This window comes from Triturus cristatus, chromosome 2_1 (assembly GCF_964204655.1).
Source record: "Triturus cristatus chromosome 2_1, aTriCri1.1, whole genome shotgun sequence".
Taxonomy (NCBI): domain Eukaryota; kingdom Metazoa; phylum Chordata; class Amphibia; order Caudata; family Salamandridae; genus Triturus; species Triturus cristatus.
In genome coordinates, this window is record NC_140581.1 from 1114138912 (window position 1) to 1114166289 (window position 27378).

Here is a 27378-nt window from a genome sequence, read left to right on the forward strand (position 1 = left end):
AGGGAGGGATCAGGAGGAGGAGGAAACATCCGCTGGAGCATCCCAAACATTGTCACGGCCTGCTTCTGAGGGTCCCCGCAGGAGGCCGGGTCGTCCACGGAAAGGACCGTGAGGGTCGGCGCTACATCACCATCTCCCAGGACACCTGGCCTGGCACCTGGCCCACTGGAGCAACAGCATCACAGCATCAAGAGACATTCTCTGCCACATGGCCTTGCTGGTCACTGTCTGACCAATGTTGACAAAGACTGTGGCATGGACTCAGAGGATTTCCAATGGCAAGGACACCAACTCCCCTACTGAACTTTGGATTCCAAACTCCCGGAAAGCCCCTCACGTCATACCCCCCCCACCCCCCCCACAAAAATAAAAAATCACACCATGAAGAGAAGATGCCTGCTGGTTGCAGTATTACCTTACATGTGTCTTGTAAAGTCTAAACATGCCTGAGTTATCTTTTGACTTCAACCATCCACACCCTGGGGCCTGAGTCTGGCACAGGACACACGGGTTACAGTGTATTAGGCAAGACAGACATGGAGCACCATACACACCCGTGATGGGCCCAACCAGCTGAGGGGGTGGCCGCACAACCGTGCTGACAGACACATTGAGTACAGCAACAGTCATGCGCAGAGGTCAGGGATCCAGTCCAGTGTCCTGGGGGGGCACCCAGGTATGTGTAGACAGGTGGCAGAACCATGTCCTGCAAGCTTGAGTCCGGTGGATGCAGAGAATGGGGGCCTGGCCAACGTTGGATGCATGGGGATGGCACATGTCACAATACCCACACAGTCATGGACATCATGCACAATACACAGTCTCAGCCCACACACACAGCTTGCATCTTGCTACTCGACACATAGACACATAGCCACTATCAGGGAAAACCATGCCAGACATGCTGGATGCACCGTGGCAACACACCAGCATTGACTGAGAAGAGGCACCTTGGAGGCATACGGACACCTTTATTAGTCATGTTTTCGGGATTGCAGAGGCAACTTGAAGTACACATGAACACTTCATGTGGAGTAACATGTGGGTCCAACACTGGCACCCCCCTTCTGCAGCACAAATGCGTGATAGCCATGGAACTCGCACACAATTGTCGGGCACCAGCTAAACACCCACAGCTGCTCACGGAGAGACTGCCATACACCATTGATCCGCTGATGTAGAAGTCCCACACCATGTCAAGCCAATGCAAACCGTATGTGTCCGAGGGCAGTGTTACACACATTGATGCCATCATCACAATCCACTATCCCATCACTGATGACTGTCAACCAGTCAGACCATCTATACAGGTGTACACAGCTGCATGTCGTGCCCCATGGTGATGCTACATGGCTGCAGAGGAACCAAACATCGACAGGGGCAATGTGCATACATCGTGAATAACTGCCACACCCAATACACCCCTGATGCATCCCTTACCCTAAGGAGACTTCCAAACTTGTCCGTGCGTGTAACGCTGAGTCAGCACACGATGACGTGTCCATGAGGAATAGCAGTGCCACAACAATGCAACCAGCAGACGGCATGCGCAAGTACCTGGGGATGAGAGACACACAAGAAGTCAGCCACAAAAAGCACAGCCACTTGCATGTGCATGTACTCGACACATGTATGGATGACAACATGCTAGTTCACAATTATGACTGGGGAAATACAACCATCACTGCCACCATCACTCCAGTGACACACCCACACACACCTCTGACTCACGTGCCATACATGCAGGTGGAGACACACATCACAACACATGCCACACGTGGAGCAATGTGTGCACACTCAGACACTGGTACTCACCACTAAGCAAAGAAGTCGCGTATGAGCCGAGTCCGGATGTCCTCTTGCGGCTCCACATCCTCCACATCACTAGCCCCATTGCCAAGCCCTTCGTCCTCCACGGGTGGATGGTCCTCGTCATCTTGATCCAGGATGAGTGGCACAGCTTTCTCAACTGCCATGTTGTGCAGCATGCAGCAGACCATGAAGATTTTGCAGTCCTTCGCAGGGGCATATGGGAGAGCGCCGCCGGTCTTGTGGAGGCACCTAAATCGGCTCTTCAGCAGGCCAAACGTCCTCTCTATCACTCGCCTTGTCCGGCCATGGGCGGTGTTGTAGCGGAGCTGGGCCGGCGTGATGGGGTTGCGGAGAGGTGTGAGCAGCCATGGCATGTTGGGATAGCCAGCGTCCCCTACATGGGAAGCACATGGACATCGTTAGAATTGGTGAAGCGGTCATGCTGGTAGGCTATGCAAAATACAGGACAGACAGACTGTACCCACCAACAACACATGCTCGTTCGTTGCGCAGCTGCATCATCATTTCAGGCACCCTGCTACGCCTCATGATGTAGGCATCGTGTGCTGATCCTGGAAAACGAGCACAGACATGTGAAATCACCATGTTGGACAGACACACCACAAGGGCATTGATGGAGTGGTAGTGCTTCCGATTGCGGTACGCTACCTCCTGTGCGTGTGGTGGTACCAAAGCAACATGTGTCCCATCTATGGACCCAATGACATGGGGCATCCCTCCCAGGGCATAGAATCCACGCTTGACCCCAGTCAACTGTTCAGGGGTTGGGAACTTGATGTAGTCATCCAGGTGAATCAACATGGCCTCTAAGAAATCATGCAGCACACGGCAGAACATGCTCTGGGACATGCCACCAACATGAGCTATGGTATTTTGAAAGGTACCCGTGGCTAGAAAATGTAGGGCTGCCATTACCTTCAGCTTGGGTGTCAGTGCCGTAGGATACCTGTGCAGCGGTTGCAGGTGTGGTGCCAGTCTCGCCGTCAACTCCAGAATCAACCGTTGGGGGAAGAGGTAGCACCGGATAAGATCATTCTCCCGCATGGCAGCCAAGTCCGGAATTGCTCGGGGAAGAGGCGGCGCTCTGCAGGAATTTTGAAGTGACAAGGAAGAGTGAGTGCCCCACAACAACAAATAATTTGTACTGAGCACATGTTAATCTGTCTATACACATATGCTACATACGGAGTCAGGTATGTGCCACATGCCCTGGACACGTATGGCTGGCAGCTGACACTCCTACCAAGACCCAGCTACACACAGAGATTGAGAACCTCCACATGCCATGCCATGGGATTAGCTGTGTCCCAGTGCAAGTGAACAGCCAGACGCAACACAGGAGTGACATACACCCACACATCAGCAGAAGTAGGATGCCGATTGCAGAGACTGGTAGCGGAACACTAGAGCCACAGGTCACATGACATTACACTAGGACAGCCCACACACCTTGCCATGAAGGTGCACATGTCATGACTCACCACACATTCATTGAGAGGATGCAGACATGTCCTTGTCACGCTACTCCGTGTCCCATGCATACATACGCACCTCACATCCGATACCACATGTGGCATGGTGTGCGGAACAGTGTCCAATGTCAATCTACACACATACACATGTTGGTTGCTGCAACAGCTGCAGCTTTTGAGGGTGCTCCAACATCAACCTAATGGGAAGCCCCCACACATACATGACATAGTCACATCGTGCACCGTGGGTAGTGACAAGTCAGGTGTGGTAACCCCTGTACCGGGCATCAGGGGACACTTTTGTGTGTTGGTGTCCGTGCCATGCCAGTGACGCTCATCCCAAGTGTGCAGTACGACATGCACACATGTCAAAGGAGTCAAGGGCATGCCTGGCACACATTGCACCGTCACACATTACATCTGTACACATCTCATCATACATCTGGTGCCTTCTCGACTCAGGAGTAATGTTCCACATCACAGCCTGTCACACCTGTGCCCCACACATGTAGTAATGCACAGACAATGCCTTGATGTCCATCCATGGACAAGTATGTCCGCCCTATTCCTTCCTGTGTGCTGCCTGTCACCACTGTGATGTGTGAAAACCGCCGTACTGCTGCTAAGAGGGCCTGTGTACGTTCCAATATCACTATGGGAGTGCTGCCGTATGTGTACCCATCGTGATGGTGAGCGGACAGGCATGTTTACGGTCCGTACCACTACGAGTACGCATACGCAAGAACACCCATAGTGGTAGGGCCGTACACGTGCCTGTACGCTCCCTATCAGTATGGGTGTTCTTGCGTATGCGTACTCGTAGTGGTACGGACCGTACACACGCCTGTACGCTCCATATCACTCTGGGTGTCCTCGCGTATGCGTACTCGTAGTGGTACGGGCCGTACACGCGACTGTACGCTCCCTATCACTACGTGTACGCATACGCGAGAACACCCATAGTGATATGGAGCGTACAGGCGCGTGTACGGCCCTACCACTATGGGTGTTCTTGCGTATGCGTACTCGTAGTGGTACGGACCGTACACACGCCTGTACGCTCCATATCACTATGGGTGTTCTCGCGTATGCGTACACGTAGTGATAGGGAGCGTACAGACGCGTGTACGGCCCGTACCACTACGAGTACGCATACGCGAGGACACCCAGAGTGATAGTGAACGTAGGCACACGTGTACGGGCCGTTGCTATGCATTTGGGGTGCCCTAGGGCCCCGGAATGCACCGTACCTGTGTGTGAAGCTCCAAATTACATAGGGGACACATGAGGGACAAGTATTAAGGCCTACATGCATGCTGGTTGTCATGGAGACCAAGTTCAAATTTTGAATTTGTTCAGGAAGCTGCACGGCAGAAGTCAGTTGGAATGAATCTACTTTGTTGCAATGTGTTTGTGGGGCTGACATCATGCAGGAGAAAAAAACTGATTGAGAACCCACAGACTGCTAGGTTTGAAGGGATTGGAGGAAACATAGGATGCAAATGTGAGTGACCAATCACTCTGTACTCCTGTGCATGAGATGGGCCAGCAAGGCAGATATAAGGCAGCCAGGTCCCATGAGGGAGCACTTGCCTGCACATCTCTGTATTCCACGACCCAGCTGCTGCTACTGATTCCCTGGAACCATGTCAAGGGCTGTGGAGAGGTCACAGCCATTCACCCTGGAGGAGAACATGGCTTTGGTGGATGTGATCCTCCCACGGTACCCCATGCTGTATGGACGACCAGGTTATCAGGTGAGTGCAGTGTCCACTGGCACCGACTGTGTCCCTTTTTAGTTACTGTGACTTCTGCCATTGTGTCCAGGTGTGACACACATGCTATGTATTGTAGGGGGGTTTCAGGGGGGGAATGCCTGATGTCTCCTAGCAGTGCCCTGAGACAGGAGGGGTGTGTGCAGAGTCCTCCCAGCAGTGCCCTGAGACAGGAGGGGTGGGGGCCTATCACTCCCAGCAGTGCCCTGAGACAGGAGGGGTGTGTGCAGAGTCCTCCCAGCAGTGCCCTGAGACAGGAGGGGTGTGTGCAGAGTCCTCCCAGCAGTGCCCTGGGACAGGAGGGGTGGGGGCCTATCACTCCCAGCAGTGCCCTGAGACAGGAGGGGTGTGGGCCTATCACTCCCATCACTCCCAGCAGTGCCCTGAGACAGAAGGGGTGGGGGCCTATCACTCCCAGCAGTGCCCTGAGACAGGAGGGGTGTGTGCAGAGTCCTCCCAGCAGTGCCCTGAGACAGGAGGGGTGGGGGCCTATCACTCCCAGCTGTGCCCTGAGACAGGAGGGGTGGGTGCCTATCACTCCCAGCAGTGCCCTGAGACAGGAGGGGTGGGGGCCTATCACTCCCAGCAGTGCCCTGAGACAGGAGGGGTGGGTGTGATGCACAGTGTGAGCCTGGATCATTGATTGTGTAGTTGCCCTCATTCCACCTGTGTCCTTTCAATGGCACGTACTGCTTTTGGCCTTCCCCCAAAGGATCATGTCCCTATGACAAAGGTGCAATGCGTTGGATGCATACTATGCCTTGTTGTAAACAGCAAATGTGTTCTAATCTGTGTCCCTGTGACATGTGCCAGGTGTATTGATGTAGTGTCACTTGTCCATCCTCACAGGTAGACGCCTCTGCCAAGGAGAAGATATGGCTGGACGCCGTCAGCGCCGTGAGGAGTGCGGATGGTCGGAAGCGGCGCCTGTCCCAGGTGAGGAAACGCTGGCAGGATATCCGGTGCTGGAGGCGGAGGATCGCACGGGTCCTGCTGGGGGACTCACCTGAGAGCCATAAGAACCGCGGGCGCCGCCGTCTCTCCCACATCCAGAAACGTGTGCTGGCGGTGGTCTTTCCTGACTTGGACAGGCGCCTACAGGAGATGCAGCAGCCGGAAGGGGGTAGGTACATGTGTGTGTTTGTTGTGTTTCACCAGCATTTGTAAGTGCACTGTTCCATGGATACACTTCCAGGGTTTATGGTGCTGTGCAGATCCTGTTACCCACAGTGTTGCAGGGCTCTCCTGCCTCCCTTCCCCACCTTGCAATGTGTTCCCTGGTCTCTGTGTAGTCACTCCATCACAAAGTTATGTAGCCTGACACCTTCTCCAAGTGTACAATGCCTGCAGCATCATGTGTGGGGGTGGTGTGTAACAGGTTTAGTGACCTTGCCTGTGCCCTGTCCAGTTCTGGACTTGTGGGTTCCATGTCAGTTGGCACTAATGCTGATTCCAGACATGGGAGTCAATCTCTCGAGTGCGAGGCCTTCCAGCAGGCATGTCCCATGTGGTGGCCTGTGACATGATGTGCATGATTGTGCGTTACGCATAGTGCAGGGATGTTAGCGTGTGTTGCAGTCATTCCCATTCAGGAGCATGGAGTTGTGTGGCCACTACTGTCCCCAGGGGCATCTTTTCCTAGGTATCATGTGTGTAATCCGAGAATGTCGACAATCTCTGTGTCTACAGCATAGGTTGTGCTCTGTGCCATTGTCCCCTGGCACCATGTATATTGACGTGAGATGTATTACAAGTGTCCACTGTCCAGCCTGACCTGATTTTCCAATTACATACTCACGGTGGCCATTGCCTTTGTGTCTTGTTGCAATCATCTGATGATGCCCATTTGTACATGATAATTTGGACAGCCGCACCTTGGGTAGTTAGTGTGCAATATTGAAGTTTTGCATCCCATGTGTATTTCACCCTGACTAAGAGATGTAAGTGCTTCCTGTGTCTCCACAGATTTGTCTCATGTAGGGGGTGGGTGGTGCGGGCATGGCCTACATGTCAAGACCTGTCATCTCCTTGCTAGGACTGGCCAGTGTGTGATGTTTGTCTGTGTTGGAAGGCGTCCCCCGGGGAGGCTGCGGAATGTGTTCCTGACCACCCTGAGGCCCACCTTTCCCAGAGCTAGGCCGAGCAAGAGCAGGGAGGCCCTTCCTGGAAGGGTCTCGTACCTAGGATCGCACACGCTGCGCTTACTCTCTTCTTCGGATAGAGGGACACCACACAGTAAGTCGTTGTAAGAGAATATACTTTTATCGATGGTTATCAGGGATCTTTATGATCCGGCAGGCATGTGCAGAATTAATGCCACAAGCGGCAGCGATCTTGTGATGAGGGGTAAGGGGTAGCGGGACAGTCTTTCAATCAGTGTCTCTGCGAGGTATCCGGCGCCCAGCTCTCAATCCTCAAGCTGAGGGGATGTTGCTTCTCTCGGCGATCTCTGCCGATTCTCTTGGAGGAGCGGGCCGCGAGTCACTCAGCAGGCACCGGAGGTTCTTAGTTCAGGGAGCCGCGACGGCGTCAGCAGGGCTCAGATGGTTCAGAGTTCGGGGAGCCGCGACAGCGTCCGCAGGGCTCAGATGGTTCAGAGTTCGGGGAGCCGCGACAGCGTCAGCAGGGCTCAGATGGTTCAGAGTTCGGGGAGCCGCGACAGCATCAGCAGGGCTCAGATGGTTCAGAGTTCGGGGAGCCGCGACAGCGTCAGCAGGGCTCAGATGGTTCAGGGTTCGGGTAGCGTTCTTCTGTTCGGGGAGCGATCGAGCTGCGACCAAGTCCGCAGGCTCTCGTCAGTCCAGGTCTTCTCTGCCTCCCGTCCCTTCAGCACCCCTTGTTATACTTTCCCTCCTCTTTGAAGTCCGGAGTCCTCGCAGAGAGGGGTCTGGTGCCTGGGGGCAGTGTGTGGGGGTTTTCCCGTCGCTCGGCCCTTTGATCTGTTCAGACGCCCAGCAGGCAAGGCGCCCGCTCTCCGGGGGCCTGGTGGTCGATCGAAACCTCCCTCGGGGAAGAGACCAGAGGTGGGACCGGGTCGGCGCCTCTCGGTCTGGTCTGGGTTGGGGGGTTCGCTCTCCCTCGGCCAGGCATGCGTGTTGGGGATCTGGTCGGCCCTCGGGATGTTGGTCCACGGGAGCCGGAAGGCCGTGTCCACGAGGTTCGGCGTGGTTGTCGTGTAACTTCCTGGTCGGGAGGGCCCACGCCACGAGGCCGGTCTCACACATGCCCCCCCCAGCTGAAAGGCGGGGAGAACTACCCATCCACTTGGGAGTTCTCCTCGCTGAAGCGGAAGAATCGGGACAGGCCGTCCACGTTGGCATGGTCCGTCCTGGGGCGATGTTCCACAGTGAAATCCATCCCCTGGAGAGAGATGGACCAGCGTAGCAGCTTGGGTTTTTCTCCTCGCATCTGCATCAACCACCGCAGGGGTCGATGATCTGTTTGCACTCGGAAGTGTGTTCCGAACAGGTAGGGCCGTAGCTTTTTGAGGGCCCAGACTACTGCGAACGTCTCTCGTTCAATTGTGCTCCACCTCTGTTCCCGGGGCAGTAACCTTCGGCTGATGAAGGCTATGGGTCGATCTAGGCCCTTGTTGTCGAACTGAGAGAGGACTGCCCCGATGCCGTGTTCCGAGGCGTCCGTCTGGACTACAAACTCCTGGGCGTAGTCGGGTGCTTTGAGCACTGGAGCCGCGCACATTGCGGCCTTTAGGGTGTCAAACGCCTTCTGGCAGGAGGGAGTACTTTCTTGGGGTGTTTCTTGGAGGTTAGTTCTGTGAGAGGGCCTGCGATGCTGCCATAGTTCTTAATAAACCTTCGGTAGTAGCCGGTGAGGCCCAGGAAGGCTCGGACTTCCGTTTGGGTTGCAGGGGGTTCCCAGGACAAGATGGCGTTGATCTTCGGCTGGAGGGGGGCGACCTGCCCACTTCCCACCTGGTGCCCCAGATAGGTTACGGAGCCATGCCCAATTTGACATTTGCTAGCTTTGATGGTGAGGCCGGCCCGGCGCAGAGCCAGCAGGACTTGACGGAAGTGCTGGAGGTGCTCGGCCCATTGGGAGCTGAAGACCGCTATGTCGTCGAGGTATGCTGCGCTGAACCCCTCTAGTCCGGACAGGACCCTGTTCACCAGCCGCTGGAAGGTGGCCGGGGCATTTTTCATTCCGAACGGCATCACCCTAAAGCGTTAGTACCCATCCGGGGTGGATAAGGCGGAGCGCTCCTTGGCTCCCTCGGTGAGGGCAATCTGCCAGTACCCACTGGTCAGGTCGAAGGTGCTGAGGTAGCGAGCGGCCCCAAGGCGGTCAATGAGTTCGTCGGCACGGGGGATAGGGTGAGCGTCCGCTCGGGTGACCACATTGAGGCCTCGGTAGTCCACGCAAAACCTCAGCTCGGGGGCAACACCCGGGGTCGTTGCTTTCGGAACCAGGACTACCGGGCTGGCCCAGGGGCTGTCGGAGGGTTCGATCACCCCGAGGGCTAACATCTTTGCCACCTCGGTCTGGATGCAGGTTCGGACTCGATCAGGGACCCGGTAGGCCCGATGTCTCACTGGCGGGTTGTCCCCGGTGTTCACGTCGTGGACACACCAGTTGGTGACCCCGAGGGTCAGGGAGAAGAGATCCGCAAACTGCCCTAGTAGCCGGCGGCAGTCGTCGGTCTGTTGGGCTGTGAGGGCGGTTGACAGTCTCACTCCCCCCACGGATCCATCGGTTTCTTTCACCCCCAGGGGTTCTGGGAGGGGCTCAGTGTCTTCTTCAGCCCCATCGTCGGTGGCCAGGAGTAAACTTAATTCGGTCCGTACAAAGTGAGGTTTGAGGCGGTTCACGTGGAGAACCCGGAGGGGGTTCCTCGGGGACTGCATATCGATGAGATATGTGACTTGGCTCTTCCTCTCGACCACCTTGAAGGGCCCAGTCCATTTATCTTGGAGAGCGCAGGGTCTCACCGGGGCCATGACCCAGACTTGTTGGCCCGGCTGGAACTCGACCAGCGTGGCATTCTGGTCATACCAGCGCTTCATTTCTTCCTGACTGGCTTCGAGGTTTGCTTCTGCGAGTTCTCTGAATTTTCGGGTCTGGTTGCGGAGCGCCAAGATGTATCGGAACACATCCGGGAGGGTCCCCCGGGGGGTTGTTTCCCACCCCTCCTTGACCAGGCTCAGGGGTCCTCGGACGGGGTGCCCATATAGTAGTTCGAATGGGCTGAATCCCAGGGATTTTTGGGGAACCTCCCGGTATGCGAACAGGAGACATGGGAGGAGGACGTCCCACCTCCGGCGTAGGGGTTCCTCGAGGCCCATGATCATCCCTTTCAGCGTTTTGTTAAAGCGCTCGACTAGCCCGTTTCCTTGGGGGTGGTACGGGGTGGTGAATTTGTACGATACTCCGCACTGCTGCCAGAGGGACTTCATATATCGGGAGATAAAGTTCGTGCCCCGGTCACTCACGACTTCGCGGGGGAACCCCATGCGGGAGAAGATCCCCATCAAGGCCCGCCCTACCACAGGGGCCGTCACGGTGCGGAGAGGGATGGCTTCGGGGTAACGGGTGGCATGATCCACTAGGACGAGGATGAACCGGTGGCCCTGGGCGGTCTTGGGGTCCAGCGGCCCCACAATGTCTATTCCTACCCGCTCAAAAGGGGTACTGACGACGGGGAAGGGTTGTAGCGGAGCCTTGCGCTTGCCCCCACTCTTTCCGCTGGCTTGGCACGTGGGGCAGGATTTGCAGTGGCCCTCCACATTTGCTCGCATCTTGCGCCAATAGAAGTGGGTGACGAGTCGTTGGTAGGTCTTATCTTGGCCTAAGTGTCCGGCCAGAGGTACATCATGGGCCAGGCCCAGGAGGAGACTTCGGAAGCGTAGGGGTACCACCAGTACCCGGGCCGATCCCAACTCGGCCGACTTCTGTTCGCTGTACAGTCGGCCGTCCTCCCAGTATATCCAGCGGGTGCCAGTCTGGTCGCCTGCTGCTTGGGCCTCGGCCTGTTGTCGGGGTCCGATGAGGGACGGGCAGGTGGATTGTTCTTGGCAGAACTCTTCACGGGAGGGGCCCCCTTCGCAGGGCCACTGGGCCAGTTCTGGCAAGCCCTCGAGGTGGGTCAGGGTTTCGGGGTCGGAAGGCACTGACCCTTCGTCGGGAGCGGTCGGCTCGTCCAGAGGGGGGTCGTTGGCCTCTGGTGGTGTATCCGGGATCTCGGGGGTGGTGGCGGTGTCCAGCGGCCGGGCCTCTTCCCCCTCGGAGGGAGGCGCCCTGAGAGTCATTGAGCGCGTGGTGGCGCATACCCATTCGGGTAGGCCCATCATCTCGAGGTGGGCTCTTCGTTCCACTTGTCCCCACGGGGAGTACTCGGGGAGTACTCGAGGTCGTTGCCCAGGAGGCAGTCCACGGGCTGGGAGGTTCGGACCGCCACCTTTAACTTGCCGGTGACTCCCCCCCATTCGAAGGGGACTAGGGCCATCCGGCAGAGGCTCTCGGAATTGTCTGAGGATATAACGGGGCAAAAGGCGCCAGGCAGGATCTGATATTCGGAGATCAGGTGACAATGAACCGCCGTGACACTCGCCCCTGTGTCCCGGAGGCCCTCGATGCGGTGACCGTTGACCGTCACCTGCTGTCGGTACTTCTTCGTATTGGCGGGCAGGGACGTTCCGGGGACCATCTCCCGGTCCCCCAGGGAGACCAATGCCATGGCGGCTGGTTCCCATTCCTCGTGGTCTTCTATCTCTTCCCCCAGGGCTACGGAGGCCATTTGTCGAGCCGGCGGGGTTGTTGTGGTGGACCGCTGGTACAGGGGACACTGAGGGTCGCTGGCATAGTGTCCGGTCTGTTGGCAGCGAAAACAGGTGATCCTCAGTCGGGGCCCCGGTCTCCCTGGTGGCCCGGTGCTGGCCGGAGGTGGAGCTGGAAAAGGCGGAGAAGGTCCTCTGGGCGGGCTGAGCGGGGGTCCCCCCGGGAGCTCCCGTTGCCGGCCCTGATTCCCTGACTGTGGCGACCGTAGTCTCCCACGGGGCCCCGGGAGGCCCAGGTGTTCACCCATCGGTTAGCCTCGACGGCCAGTTTTCGAGGGTTTGTGAGCTTGCTGTCCAGGAGGTGCTGGCGTAGCTCTACGAAGCAATTAGCAGACAAGTGTTCCCATGCGATTAGGTCGAACAGCTCCTCAAAGGTGGAGACCTTGCTTCCCTTGATCCACCCGTCCAAGGCCCGGCTGTAGAAGTTCACGTACTCCACCCAGGTGGTACCGGGTATCTTTTTACAGTCTCGAAACCGTTGCCGGGACATTTCAGGGGTGAGCCCATATCTGGCTACTAGAGCCTCTTTCATGTGACTATAGGAGTTCATCACGGTGGAGGGCAGGTCCAGCAGGGTATCTCTTCCCTCGCTCAGGAACCGGCCCCACAGCCCAGCCCCCCAGTCTTTCTGCGGGACTCGGTGGGAGGTCATGGCGACTTCGTAGGCCTTGAACCATTGCTGAATATCGTCGTTCTTATAGTATTCTTTTACCACATCCTTGGGGATGTGGACCTTGGGTTCCACGGTGGAGGAGATGGGTTGTGTTCCCGAGGGTTGGGCCCCCTCCTTCCTAGCCTTGAGCTCGATTTCTTTTAGGCTACGTTCCTGCTCTAGTTGGAGTTTTTTTTCGTCGTGCTCTCTCTGTCGTTTCTTTTCCTCTAGTTCTCCTTGTAGGCGTAACTGTTCCACCGCTAGTTTTTTCTCAGCCAGTTTTAGCTCTCCTTCGATTTTCAATTTTGCTAGTTCTAGTTCGTGGTGGTGATCTCTTTCTCGGTCCGCTAGTTCCTCTGGGGATAGGCCCCTCTCGGGGGCGCCGTTCCTCCCCGGGTTGCTTCGTGGTTCGTTAGGAGGCTCTCCTTCCGTTTGTGTCCGGGGAGTTTCCGCCTCGACCCATGTTTTTAATGCCCCCTGGAAGTCCTCTTTCGTGCTTAGTCCGGTGGTAGCGATTCCAAAGTCTTTGCAAAATTGTTTCAGTTCGCGGTGCATATAATATTCTAACTGGTCCTTTTGGAATGCCGTGCTTGGGTTGGTGCCTGCGGCACCTAGGGAAGTTTCTCCTTCCATTCTTCTTGGTAGTGCGTACGCCGTCTACTGTACGATCTCTAGGCGTTGGCTCGGATCCCGTCGCCTGCCACCAAATGTTGGAAGGCGTCCCCCGGGGAGGCTGCGGAATTTGTTCCTGACCACCCTGAGGCCCACCTTTCCCAGAGCTAGGCCGAGCAAGAGCAGGGAGGCCCTTCCTGGAAGGGTCTCGTACCTAGGATCGCACACTCTGCGCTTACTCTCTTCTTCGGATAGAGGGACACCACACAGTAAGTCGTTGTAAGAGAATATACTTTTATCGATGGTTATCAGGGATCTTTATGATCCGGCAGGCAGGTGCAGAATTAATGCCACAAGCGGCAGCGATCTTGTGATGAGGGGTAAGGGGTAGCGGGACAGTCTTTCAATCAGTGTCTCTGCGAGGTATCCGGCGCCCAGCTCTCAATCCTCGAGCTGAGGGTATGTTGCTTCTCTCGGCGATCTCTGCCGATTCTCTTGGAGGAGCGGGCCGCGAGTCACTCAGCAGGCACCGGAGGTTCTTAGTTCAGGGAGCCGCGACGGCGTCAGCAGGGCTCAGATGGTTCAGAGTTCGGGGAGCCGCGACAGCGTCCGCAGGGCTCAGATGGTTCAGAGTTCGGGGAGCCGCGACAGCGTCAGCAGGGCTCAGATGGTTCAGAGTTCGGGGAGCCGCGACAGCGTCAGCAGGGCTCAGATGATTCAGAGTTCGGGGAGCCGCGACAGCGTCAGCAGGGCTCAGATGGTTCAGGGTTCGGGTAGCGTTCTTCTGTTCGGGGAGCGATCGAGCCGCGACCAAGTCCGCAGGCTCTCGTCAGTCCAGGTCTTCTCTGCCTCCCGTCCCTTCAGCACCCCTTGTTATACTTCCCCTCCTCTTTGAAGTCCGGAGTCCTCGCAGAGAGGGGTCTGGTGCCTGGGGGCGGTGTGTGGGGGTTTTCCCGTCGCTCGGCCCTTTGATCTGTTCAGGTGTGTCCGGGAGGGACTCCAGACGCCCAGCAGGCAAGGCGCCCGCTCACCGGGGGCCTGGTGGTCGATCGAAACCTCCCTCGGGGAAGAGACCAGAGGTGTGACCGGGTCGGCTCCTCTTGGTCTGGTCTGGGTTGGGGGGTTCACTCTCCCTCGGCCAGGCATGCGTGTTGGGGATCTGGTCGGCCCTTGGGATGTTGGTCCACGGGAGCCGGAAGGCCGTGTCCACGAGGTTCGGCGTGGTTGTCGTGTAACTTGCTGGTCGGGAGGGCCCACGCCACGAGGCCGGTCTCACAGTCTGGACATACACTCAAGGTGCATTGTGCCAGTCAGGGTGGGCATGTTATCAGTATTACCTATGCTGCATGTGCCTCTAGTTCCTGGATGTGGTCCCTGCTCATCCCTATTGCCTGCCACACTGTGTGGTGCAGATGCAGTGCTGGATTGTCCCCAGGGCCTTGCTCCTCAGTCAAAATTCCATGTCATCTCATTTGCTATTGTGTCATGCTCTCCATAGTTTTTCCATGGCATGGTGGGTCACACAACTGTGTCTTGCAGGGCCTACATATGTACCTTGTTTTGTAGTTGTAACTCTTCCTTTGTTTCAGGCTATGCACTGTGACCTAAGTAGATTTGACTCATGTGACATATGGATACAGGTGTATGATTAATTTCTGTCTCTTCACCCTGCCCACAGCATCGTCGGGGGACACGGAGGGAGACATGGACACAGACGGCGCGGAGGGACCGAGCACCAGTGCCAGCGGTGGCATCGTGCCTGGCACTTCGAGTGGGACAGAGGCGGAGGAGAGTGAACCCGGGGACCTGTCGACTGGCACAACAGAGTAGGAAGCTGACGGGTCCGAGGATGATCTCTCCGAGTGGGCGGTGGCTGCACCACCATCTGACAGCAGCCCTACATCTCGCACCGCCCCCTCCATTGGCATAAGCCGCCTCCCACTTGCTCGTGTCCCTTCCCAACGTGCCCGGTCACCACATGTCTCCTTCCTGCCAGGCACCGCACCCCCTGCCCCTGTCTCCACTGCTGCCGCCAATGCTGAGTCTGTGGACATCCAGCAGCAGTTGCAGATTGGTCAGACTGCGATCCTTAATGTCCTCCATGCCCACAGCCAGGTCCTCAACAACATGGAGGCATACTTGGAGGGCATTCATTCATCGCAGGCTGACCAACGCAACTTGCTGAGGTCCATAGACTCCACACTGACTGCAGCAGTGGGTCTCGTGCAGCGCTACGTCCCACCCCCTACCCCTGCTCCTTCCACACTTCCCACTCCCATGCCTGTCCCACATACACACAGACGTAAGCATGCACCCACCACAACAGACACAGGCACCACACCAGCAGGGAAGGTCCGCCGCACACCTCCTGACACGCACACACAGGGTGAAGTAGGCACACCCACTGGGTCGGGGGGCAAACGTGTGACACGCAGCCAGAGTGGGAGTCCACATTCCACCCAATCCACTCCCTCCAAATCCCCTCCCCTCAGTCCCTGTCCCTGAGCCCCACAGTGACACCACCCCGCAAGCGGTCAAGGAAGTCCACGGTCAGGGTGCTTGAGTCCCCCCCCTGTCCACACCCTCCCCCAGTGGCGCTGCGACCCATCCCTCTGACCCCCCCCCCTCCTTGGGGCCTGTGGTTCCTTCGGGTGCAGGGGAGTCCCTGGAGGACCTTGCCGAGGTGTGCAGCGCGCTCCTAGAATCCACCTTTGGCCCTGCCCCACCCCCTGTGGTGGAGTCCTCCATCCCTGCACCCACGTCGCCTACCCTTCGCCCTCCTGTCCCTGCGGTGCCTGTTCATTCCCCCCCACTTGATGCCCTCACCCTGTGGAAGACAACGGCTTGTAACTGTGCAGGCAAGCTAGGGGACACGCATCCCACTGTGTCCCCCATCCAGCTGTGACTCCTGGACTGCCCTATGGGCTTTGTAAATATTGAACTTACTACATACCAGTTTTTGGATCATGCTGAATAAAGCTATTTATTTTTTGCCCTTGGAACACTCCTGCTTTGCTGGCATTGCTGTCGGTGGGGCTGCTACATGGTTGTGGGTGGTGTTCATGTGTTGGGTGTGTGGGAAATGTAGTAGTGTGCTGCTCATAGGGGGGACCATGGGATCTGTGTGCCATCACACGGTGTTAGCTAGCTTTCTCAATTCATGTAAGCAGTTGCTGCATGTTGCAATTGTCCCAAGGTGTTTTCCTTCCTCTGTGTACCCTGACTTCTTCCCTGCAGGGTGTTCCCAATATTTAGCGCCGAGCTGTGTGTACATTAGCTAGGTGTGTGATGGACTCCTTCAACTTTGCACATGCATGCTGAGCCATTCTCCACCTGCATCATTCGTGGCATCCTTGGTAGTCATTGTACTTGTGTATGTGGACTATTGACATGACTTCATGTGTACATGTTTTCTTTTTGGCCCTATGCATGCGTATACTCCCAGCCTCGCACACATGTGGTACATGTACTGCAGGGTCTTTGTGCACCTGACTGACATTTGTGGGCATGGTATCTGTGGCTACTCCACCCTTTGCGTTCCATGGGCACTGCTGGGAGTGATAGGCACCCACCCCTCCTGTCTCTGGGCACTGCTGGGAGTGATAGGCACACACCCCTCCTGTCTCAGGGCACTGCTGGGAGGACTCTGCACACACCCCTCCTGTCTCAGGGCACTGCTGGGAGTGATAGGCACCCACCCCTCCTGTGTCAGGGCACTGCTGGGAGGACTCTGCACACACCCCTCCTGTCTCAGGGCACTGCTGGGAGGACTCTGCACACACCCCTCCTGTCTCAGGGCACTGCTGGGAGTGTTAGGCACCCACCCCTCCTGTCTCAGGGCACTGCTGGGAGAACTCTGCACACACCCCTCCTGTCTCAGGGCACTGCTGGGAGGACTCTGCACACAGGGCACTGCTGGGAGTGATAGGCCCCCACCCCTCCTGTCTCAGGGCACTGCTGGGAGGACTCTGCACACACCCCTCCTGTCTCAGGGCACTGCTGGGAGGACTCTGCACACACCCCTCCTGTCTCAGGGCACTGCTGGGAGTGTTAGGCACCCACCCCTCCTGTCTCAGGGCACTGCTGGGAGAACTCTGCACACACCCCTCCTGTGACTGGGCACTGCTGGGAGGACTCTGCACACACCCCTCCTGTCTCAGGGCACTGCTGGGAGGACTCTGCACACACCCCTCCTGTCTCAGGGCACTGCTGGGAGTGATAGGCCCCCACCCCTCCTGTGTCAGGGCACTGCTGGGAGGACTCTGCACACACCCCTCCTGTCTCAGGGCACTGCTGGGAGGACTCTGCACACACCCCTCCTGTCTCAGGGCACTGCTGGGAGGACTCTGCACACACCCCTCCTGTCTCAGGGCACTGCTGGGAGTGATAGGCCCCCACCCCTCCTGTGTCAGGGCACTGCTGGGAGGACTCTGCACACACCCCTCCTGTCTCAGGGCACTGCTGGGAGGACTCTGCACACACCCCTCCTGTCTCAGGGCACTGCTGGGAGGACTCTGCACACACCCCTCCTGTCTCAGGGCACTGCTGGGAGGACTTTGCACACACCCCTCCTGTCTCAGGGCACTGCTGGGAGGACTCTGCACACACCCCTCCTGTCTCAGGGCACTGCTGGGAGTGATAGGCCCCCACCCCTCCTGTCTCTGGGCACTGCTGGGAGGACTCTGCACACACCCCTCCTGTCTCAGGGCACTGCTGGGAGGACTCTGCACACACCCCTCCTGTCTCAGGGCACTGCTGGGAGGACTCTGCACACACCCCTCCTGTCTCAGGGCACTGCTGGGAGGACTCTGCACACACCCCTCCTGTCTCAGGGCACTGCTGGGAGGACTCTGCACACACCCCTCCTGTCTCAGGGCACTGCTGGGAGGACTCTGCACACACCCCTCCTATTTCACAATATGTACGCTCATGACATACACGAATGTGGGTACGCTCCATGCATTCGAGGTGGGGGTACGGGTCGTACTTACACTGTTGGGGTGGGGGTACGCTCCATGCATTCGAGGTGAGGGTACGGATCGTACTTACACTGTTGGGGTGGGGGTACGCTCCATACGTACGCGGGTGGGGGTACGGGTTGTACTTACACTGTTGGGGTTGGGGGTACGCTCCTTGCATATGCGGGTGGGGGTACGTGTCGTACTTACACTGTTGGCATGGGGGGTACGCTCCTTGCATACACGGGTGGGGGTACGGGTCATACTTACACTGTTGGGGTGGGGGTACGCTCCATGCATTCGAGGTGAGGGTACGGGTCGTACTTACACTGTTGGGGTTGGGGGTACGCTCCTTGCATACGCGGGTGGGGGTACGTGTTGTACTTACACTGTTGGCATGGGGGGTACGCTCCTTGCATACGCGGGTGGGGGTACGGGTCGTACTTACACTGTTGGGGTGGGGGGTACACTCCTTGCATACGCGGGTGAGGGTACGGGTCGTACTTACACTGTTAGGGTGGGGGTACGCTCCATGCATACGGGGTGGGGGTACGGTCCGTACATATCCATCCCCACGCTATGTGATGCTTGTGCGGCCCGTACCCAGGCCACGTGGGTACGAGCCGTCCCGCCATTGTTGGGGTGACGTAGGTGTGGGCGTGGTATGACTCGTACCCACGCTCTTAAGGCGTGGGTACGGGACGTACCTGTCTGGTTGTGTTGCCGGTTCGCGTCGTCAAGAACTTCCGTTGTGGCGGTCGCTGGCTTAGCTGGACACGCCCCCACCCCCTCGTAGTGACCAGGGCCTGGGAGTCAGGTATGTCCAGGGCATGTGTGCTGTGTGACTTTGGTGGGGGGTTTGTGGCCTGCCCTGGTCCTGCCACCCCCCCCCCACTTTCCCCCCTCCCTTAGTTGTTCTGACCTTCTGCGGCGTCTGCGTCGTAACCTGTAGAGGAGGTCGACTGCTATGAGGGCCGGGATGACACGTAGGTTCGCGTCCATGTCTGTCCGTCGCGTACGGGTACTCCTTTTTCGCGTCGTCCTGTCTGTCCGTCGCGTACTGGTACTCCTTGTTCGCGTCGTCCTGATTTCCCAGCAGTTTTTGGCTGCCGGATAATATTCACCGTGCGGGATGACGTCGGTGCGAATCGTAATTCCTGGTTCGTGAATGGCAGGCTGCGAGCGTCCCGACGTCAGGTCGGCGCTTTCCCGGATCGCATTTGTAGGTTTATTTTCGTCGGTCGGGGTTTTGTACGATTCGTACGGAAATGGTGTTTCCGTGCGAATCGTAATTCCATGTTGGTAGATTTTGACGACCGGGTACGCGTCGGACGGAGAATATGCTCCGTCCGACGGTTCGTACCCGGTTTTTACAGGATCGTGATCGGCGCCTCAGTGTGAGAGAGAATGAAAGTGATTGAGTTTCAAGAAAATGAGTGAAACTCGGACTGAAAATGAGTGAACCAGAGTAAGTGAAAATATGTGAGACTGGGAGTAATTCAGAAAAATAATTAGTGTAAGTGACAATCGGAGTGAGTGAGTGAGAATGGTTAAGTGTGAATGAATGTGAGTAAACGTAAGTGAGCATGAGCGAGAGTGTCGACATTATGCTTGCAAGTCTGCCATTGGCTATAGCATACTGAAGGTGATTCTTTGCATACCATATGAAGCATTAATGGCAAAATGCTGGTGCTGGCATATTAGAGATACATTTTGAAAAACAGCCATCAACCATTGCATTCGGTTCGGTGGGGCTGATAACCATGGCAAAATCATTTTTAACAATGAGTCACCTATGGTATATGGAAGGCATCAAAGGTAACATTTTGTCATCGGAATATTGTCTGTCATTATCATCATGAGATGGCACACTAAATGGTGGCCTCTGGGACTATGGAGGTAAATATTGACATATGTGGTGACTCACTGCACATTTAAAAAAAATAGGGCCTAAACCAGGAAGCTTCATGCTGCAATGCCTTTTGCACGCTGATAGTGTTTGAGCCAATTTGCATGAAAAGTGTGCATTAATATGCACCATTTGACCACATTATTGTAAAAACGTCCCAGAAGTCTGGTTCATCGCTCCACTTGTGTGGCTAGTATTACAGCCAGCACTTTCAAAGATCACCATCTACCACTGATTGTGAGCTATGGCTTTTCTCCCAAATGTTTGATAAAACTCCCATGTCTACTCTCCTGTATACAAAGCTCCAAGCAGCATGAGCTAAATGTGTTGTACAAAGGGTTCTGCCACCTAAAGATATTTTAGTGATGTAAATCTCACCTTATGCTGATCTGTGAAAGAGCCCTCACTTGCCCATGAGAGTGAGGGATGTCTTTGTGCAAGGGTGCCTTTGTTGCAAACGGGATTGTTTTGTGCAGGAATTGTCACCTTCCTGCAAAAAAACAATTCTGAGAGGCATATTCCTCTATCTACGTGTGCTGCAGAATGGAGCACACATAGAAAGAGGACATAACATGAGAAATGAAGATATTTCTCCTCGTTACGCCTCTCTAGGGAAAGTGTATCTTTTTGGTGCATTTCCAGGTTTAACAGTTCTGGGAATGCGTCAAAAATCATGGGAGTTGCATGGGACGACTCATGCATTGCTGTTGTTACACCTACCTAGTGCAGAGCAAGGCAATGCAACGATTTGCGCTGCATTGTTTTGCTCAATATATATGATGCCACTCAGGGCCATGCAAAGTGGCCTTGCATGGCTTCACAAATCTCATTTTTCAGTTGCATCGTGCATGTACCACATAGTGTGGTAGAAGTACAATGCAACATGAGTCATAAATATGCCTACTGGTATTTAGAAACCTTCAAGGTCATAAGCTAGCTAGCTTCCACAGCAATCACAGCACCGAAACCGCCCTGATCACAGCCACCAACGAAATCTGAACCCTCCTTGATCGAGGAGAAGTAGCAGTATTGATCCTTCTCAACCTCTCTGCAGCCTTTGCTACCATATCCCACCACACATTGATCAAAAGTTTCTGTTATATCAGCATCCAAGGGGACGCACTCAGATGAATCACCTCTTTCCTCACTGGAAGAACCCTGACGATCCACCACCTGCGGTGTCCCCCAGGGCTCATCTCTCAGCCCCACGCTCTTCAAGGCAAATATGACCCCTGTGGCCAACATCGTCAGATCCCACCATCTCAACATAATTTCCTATGGAGACCACACCCAACTCATCCTCTCACTCACCAACAACCCCACCACCACCAGAGCCAACTTCCACAGATGCTTGACAAATGTCACTGACTGGATAAAGAACAACTGGCTGCAGCTGAAAACAGACAAGGCAGTGGGACTGATCTTTGGCAACAGCAGCAACACATGGAACAACTCTAGGTGGCCATCAGACCTAGGACCAGAATCCACTGCCTCCAATCATGGCAGAAACCTCAGAATCATCATTGACAACAAGCTCATGTGAAATCACAAATCAACGCCGTCTCCTCCACCTGCTTCCACACTCTGTGCATGCTATGTAAAATCTTCAAGTGGCTACCCCTACACACGAGATGCACCGTGATACAGGCCCTCATCACCAGCTGACTGGACTACAGCAATGCCCTCTACATAGGAATTACTATACACCTTCTACAGAGACTTCAGAACATACAGAATGCCTCAGCCAGACTCATCCTCAGCCTTCCCCGACAAACTCACATCCCACCCCACCTCAGAAAACTCCACTGACTTCCCGTACAGTAGAGATGCCAATTCAAGCTGCTGACCCACGCAAACAAAGCTCTACACAACCAAGGACCCGCCTACATTAACCACCGCCTGAACTTCAACCAACCATCGAGAAGACTACTCTGCACCTCCCTTTCACTTGCCCATACTCCCGCATCTACTGAAGCAGAAGTGGAGGATGCTCCTTCTCCCACATCGCAGCAAAGACCTGGAATAGCCTCCTCACACAGCTCTGTGCCATCATTGCACTTCCGGAATTCCTAATGGCTCTCAAGGGCTGGCTGTTCGAATAAGCCTCCGGGACCAGCAAGCGCCTGGACACCCTATCAAGTATATAGCTGCACTTTATAAATCTTGATTGATTGATTGATTGATTGATTGATGCTAGAGGAATAAGCCTATCTGGTTTGGCACTTTATTGCTGAAGACGACCGCTTTGCCTGTCTCAGCCAGCTCTCTGAAGGACAGTCATTCTGCTACGACTTACATCTGTCATCCAGCAGCGGCCTGTGCAGGTAAGAGCGGTGGGGCCGGGTGGGGGTGGGGGATGGTGGACTTCGACAGACGACACCGAGGTGAAATTATTTATTTATTTAATTTCCCCTCGTGGTCGTCTGTCCAATCAGCCCCTAACCCGGCCCCACCGCCCCATCACTCTTACCTGCATGGCCCACTGCCTCTGTCATATCAAGACCACTTCTCCCCTAAAACGGCAGCCATTTTATGTTTTTTTCCTATACTGCCAGGTTCATCACCCCTAATAGAGGCAGAAGTTCCTAAGCGACCCATATATCTAAAAACGAATGGGCTTTTAATATCAGTGGCAAATAACAAAATGTATTTTTGCTTAATTTGTGCTCGTAGTTTAAATGATGGGCACCAGCAATCAGTTCTGGTGAATGAGACTTATTTTTCATCGGATTTTAAGCAAAAAAAGAGAAAGGTGTAAAAGGTGTAAGAAAGAGTAAAAGAAGGGTGAAGAGAAAGATGGGAAAATAACGAATGAAAAAATGCAAGCGTGAGCTAAATATAATGTGTAGGGGGGTGGACAAAAGACATGAGGTGAAGTAATCAGAAAACCTGGCATTCGACATACCGGGGGCAAGCTTGAGATAAAATGTCGGGTCCCGGCACTCATTTATTTCTTTTTCTAAATTGCACACAGATATTACCTCAACACACACATATAAGAACACTTACCACAATGATAAAAGAGAGAACTGCCACCCGTACTTGCCTCTCAAGTAGTTCTTAGGGATAAAGGCATTAACCAGCACTTGCATTGTTCTTTGACATTTCTAAAGGATGGCATTTTCTGTACGTCAGGCTCTGAAAATCCCATTAATATAAAGAAAGATAGACTTTTCTACAATATCCGTATGAGTGTTTGTGCACAAGGTGTTTGATGCGGCAAAGCATGCTTAGATCGTTAAGTAAATATAGACTTTTATATTATTGTTTGTCTAAGAATAAGTCAAAACCTCAGGAACTCTGTGCTATGTTTCCATAAAACATCAACTATAGAAATTGATTAAATATGTTTTGATCTGAGTGCCAAGCTGAAGTTGCCCTGGTACACTGGCAGCGACCAGGGTGACATATGTCCCCCTTAGCTCATGGTGTTGAATCAGACTCCCATGCTTGGCCCTGTCCCTGCAATGTCTGGCTCACTTACATTTGACACAGATGCTACACTGGAAGATAACAAGACTGATGAGCAAGGTCTAATTAATTCTCTGGATACCAGAGCAGTGAATAAACAACAAAAAGGAAATCTGCTATTTAGACTGAAAGTCTCTCTAGTTTTGCACTTGTGATGGTCTAATTGATCTCATGTAAAATATTATCTTGAACTGGGTCATAGGATAGTATTCACCAAATACATAGATAAGATGAAAACATACAACATGTCATGGTGTTTATGTTTATATTCATGCATTTAGACAAAACTAAACGAAACGCACAAATAGGCATGCGGATGCACATGTGCCATATATTTTTCATCACAAAAAAACTGCATTCCTAGTTTTCCTGTAGGGCAGTCGTCCATTTTGATAAAATACCAATTTTGCTTCACCAGTGTGCACCCCATGCGTCTTAACAGGTCCGACTTCAGATTCGTTACCTTGCAATATTGATTTGTGGTTCTTTGTTAGCCTCAAGCATGTACAAAGGGACACTTTCCAAAGCAATGGGCTCTGGCAAGCTATTTAAAATGATGCTCAGCTTGCTAGTATAAATTTGCAATGCTTTATAAATAAGGCAGCTTTAAATTAGCATAAGTGTGCGTGCGTGTGTGTGTGTGTGTGTGTGTGTTTGTTTCATGGAGAAGAGATGAAATTTGGCATGTTTTTGAGATTATCAGAATTTTAAAAGGGATGAAAAGTTTTAAAAACTAAGGTTTGCGTGATGTTGAGCAATTTTGTTTGGCATCTGCTGGCTTTAATAGAAATCACCGTATTGCTTTAGTAAGTACACTCTATGTGTCCCCCATTGGAATGCGTTTATGTTCACCATGGAACTCAACCTCTTCGTCAGAGGCGTAGGTTAGTGAGATTCTGGGGCTGTGAGTCTCAAGCACTGAGCTGCAGGGTAAATGGGTGAGACAACCAAGGTATGGGATGGACTGTTCCCATGAGGAGCAGGGTCAATACTGATCTACATTAGATGAGCCTCTATGGATGATTTGTAGCTTGGTGAGCAGGGTATTCCAAATTACAAAGTCTGCCAAACTCAAGGTCTGCCTGCCTGATTTTGAGACGGGTGGACTACATATTTCACATCAAATTTACACTGACAACCAGACAGAGTAGCGGCAGTCGGAGGTCAGCTATACGGCCGCCTACCCTATCTAGAGTGGCTGATCAGTTGGCTTTTTACTGTGCTTCCCCAATAAATATACGCAGAAGGTGAGGGACAGAAATTTATAAAAATTACCCACACGCTGTGCATAAGGATAACTGACTGTGAGCAGGACCTGCTGGATCTGCTCAGGATGGAGGTGATGGAGCAGGCAGGTAAGTGATGTTTCATATTATATTTGTGTGACCTCTGACCCTGCTTGCAGGCAGGTCTCCCCCACGCCGCTGCTAGTCACCTGACCGCCTGGTTCCTGCCTCCGTGCTGCCTCCTTGTTCCTGGGCTCTTCTCCTTTTTCCTTCCCCTCTGCCCTGCGTGCCAGTTCCCCCCCGCCGCTCCCAATCCGGCCCTTCTCGCCGCTGCTCCCCGCGGCCCCACCCCCCTGCACACCCATTGGCCTCCCCACTCCCGCCTCCCAGCTGCTCCTCCCTCCCAAGCCACCGCATATGCAGGTCGAGAAACGGCCACGCAGCGGCTGCACGCAGTGGCTGCACGCAGTGGGCACGCCGCTGGAGCGCCAAAGGCGCGCCTAAGGCAAGCCCGTCTGTGCCCGTCCGCGCCTTAACTGCACCTAGCGCCAGAACCCCTGGACCACGCGAACGCCACGACACCAGAATCCACTACGACGCCAGCACTCAACGCCGCCGAAACCACACCTGCTTCCAGGCCGCCCCGAAACGGACCCACAGACCCTTCTCCTGCACACATGCAGGTTCGCCTGCGACAGAACCACCAAACCTCCAAGGACTGGACCCAACCACCTCAGCTGCATACTTCTCAACACCCGCTCCTCACGCAAACACGCCGTCGAGCTCTGGGATCTGCTCGACACCTCCGCCCCAAACGTGGCCTTCCTGACTGAGACCTGATGGAACGACTCCTCGGCGCCCGACATTGCCATAGCCATCCCGGACGGCTACCAAATCACCCGCAGGGATCGCGCCAACGGAATCGGAATAGCCATCGTCCACAAGTCCACCCTCAAGGTCACCACCCATGCAGACGACACCCTCAACACCGCTGAACACCTGCACTTCCGGATCCACACCGACCCCAACACCACCCTCAGAGGAACACTCATCTACAGACCCCCCGGACCCCAGGCTCAGTTCAGCGACTCCATCACCGACCTAGCCAGCACACACGCACTCGCCTCCACGAACTACATCCTCCTCGGGGACCTGAACTTCCACCTCAAGAACAACAATGATGCCAACTCCGTCACCCTGATCGGCAACCTCGCCAACCTCAGCCTCAGACAACTCGTCACCACACTGAACCATGCCGCCGGCCACATGCTGGATCCCGTCTTCTCCACAGGCTCCCACGTCGCCTTCAACCACACCACCGAACTCCACTGGACCGACCACCGCTGCATCCATTTCACCTTCAAGAAACCAACCACGCACCACCGCACCCAACAGCTACCTCGCCGCGGCTGGAGCAAAGTCACAAAAGACCAGCTGATCACCTCCCTCACCAAGAACCCACCCACCGACCCCCACCAACCCAGACACCGCAGCCCGCAACCTCAGACAGTGGATCGATGACTGCGCCAACACCCTCGCCCCGCTCAAGAAACCCTCCAACAGCCGCGCCAACAAGAGAGCCACCTGGTTCACCGACGAGCTCCAGACCTCCAAATGCGCATGCCGGAAACTGGAGAAGACATGGCTCCAGGAACGCACACCGGACAACCACGCAGCACTCAAGGACGCCACCCGCAGACACCACCACCTCATCAGATTAGCCAAGAGATCCTCCTTCAAAGACCGCCTGGATAACAATGCACACAACAGCAAAGAGCTCTTCAGCATCGTAAAGGAACTCTCCAACCCCAGCACCAACGCCAACGACATCCCGCCCTCACAAGAACTGTGCGACTCACTAGCCATCTTCTTCCACTGCAAGATCGCCGACATCCACGACAGCTTAAACACCACGACCGCCCCGACTACGCCAGACTCCACCCCCCTGTGAACATCACCAGCGCCAACCACCTGACCTCCTGGTCCAACGTCAACAACGATGAGACACGCAAGGTCATGAACTTCATCCACTCGGGATCTCTGTCTGACCCGTGCCCACACCACTTTTTCAACAAAGCAGACGCAGCCATCGCACCCCAACTATGAAAGATCATCAACATCTCCCAGAAAGCTGGAAGCAGCCCGAAATCAACACCCTCCTCAAGAAGCCCAAAGCAGACCCCAAGGACCTCAAGAACTTCCGGCCCATCTCCCTGCTCCCTTTCCCGGCAAAGGTCATCGAGAAAATCATCAACATGCAACTGACCCGCCACCTGGAAGACAACAACATCTTGGACCCGTCCCAGTCCGGATTCAGACGAAACCACAGCACTGAGACAGCCCTCATCGCCGCCACAGACGACATCAGGCGCCAACTAGACAATGGCGAAACATCAGCCCTCATCCTCCTGGACCTGTCAGCCGCCTTCGACACGGTCTGCCATCGCACTCTAAAGACACGTCTCCTAGCAGCCGGAATCCAAGAGAAGGCTCTTGACTGGACCACGTCCTTCCTCTCTGGCAGAACCCAGAGCGTCCGTCTCCCACCATTCCGATCCGAAGCCATCGACATCCTCTGTGGCGTCCCCCAGGGCTCATCCCTCAGCCCGATGCTATTCAATGTCTACTTGGCCCCCCTCGCACAAGTGGCCCGCCTTCACAACCTCAACATCATCTCCT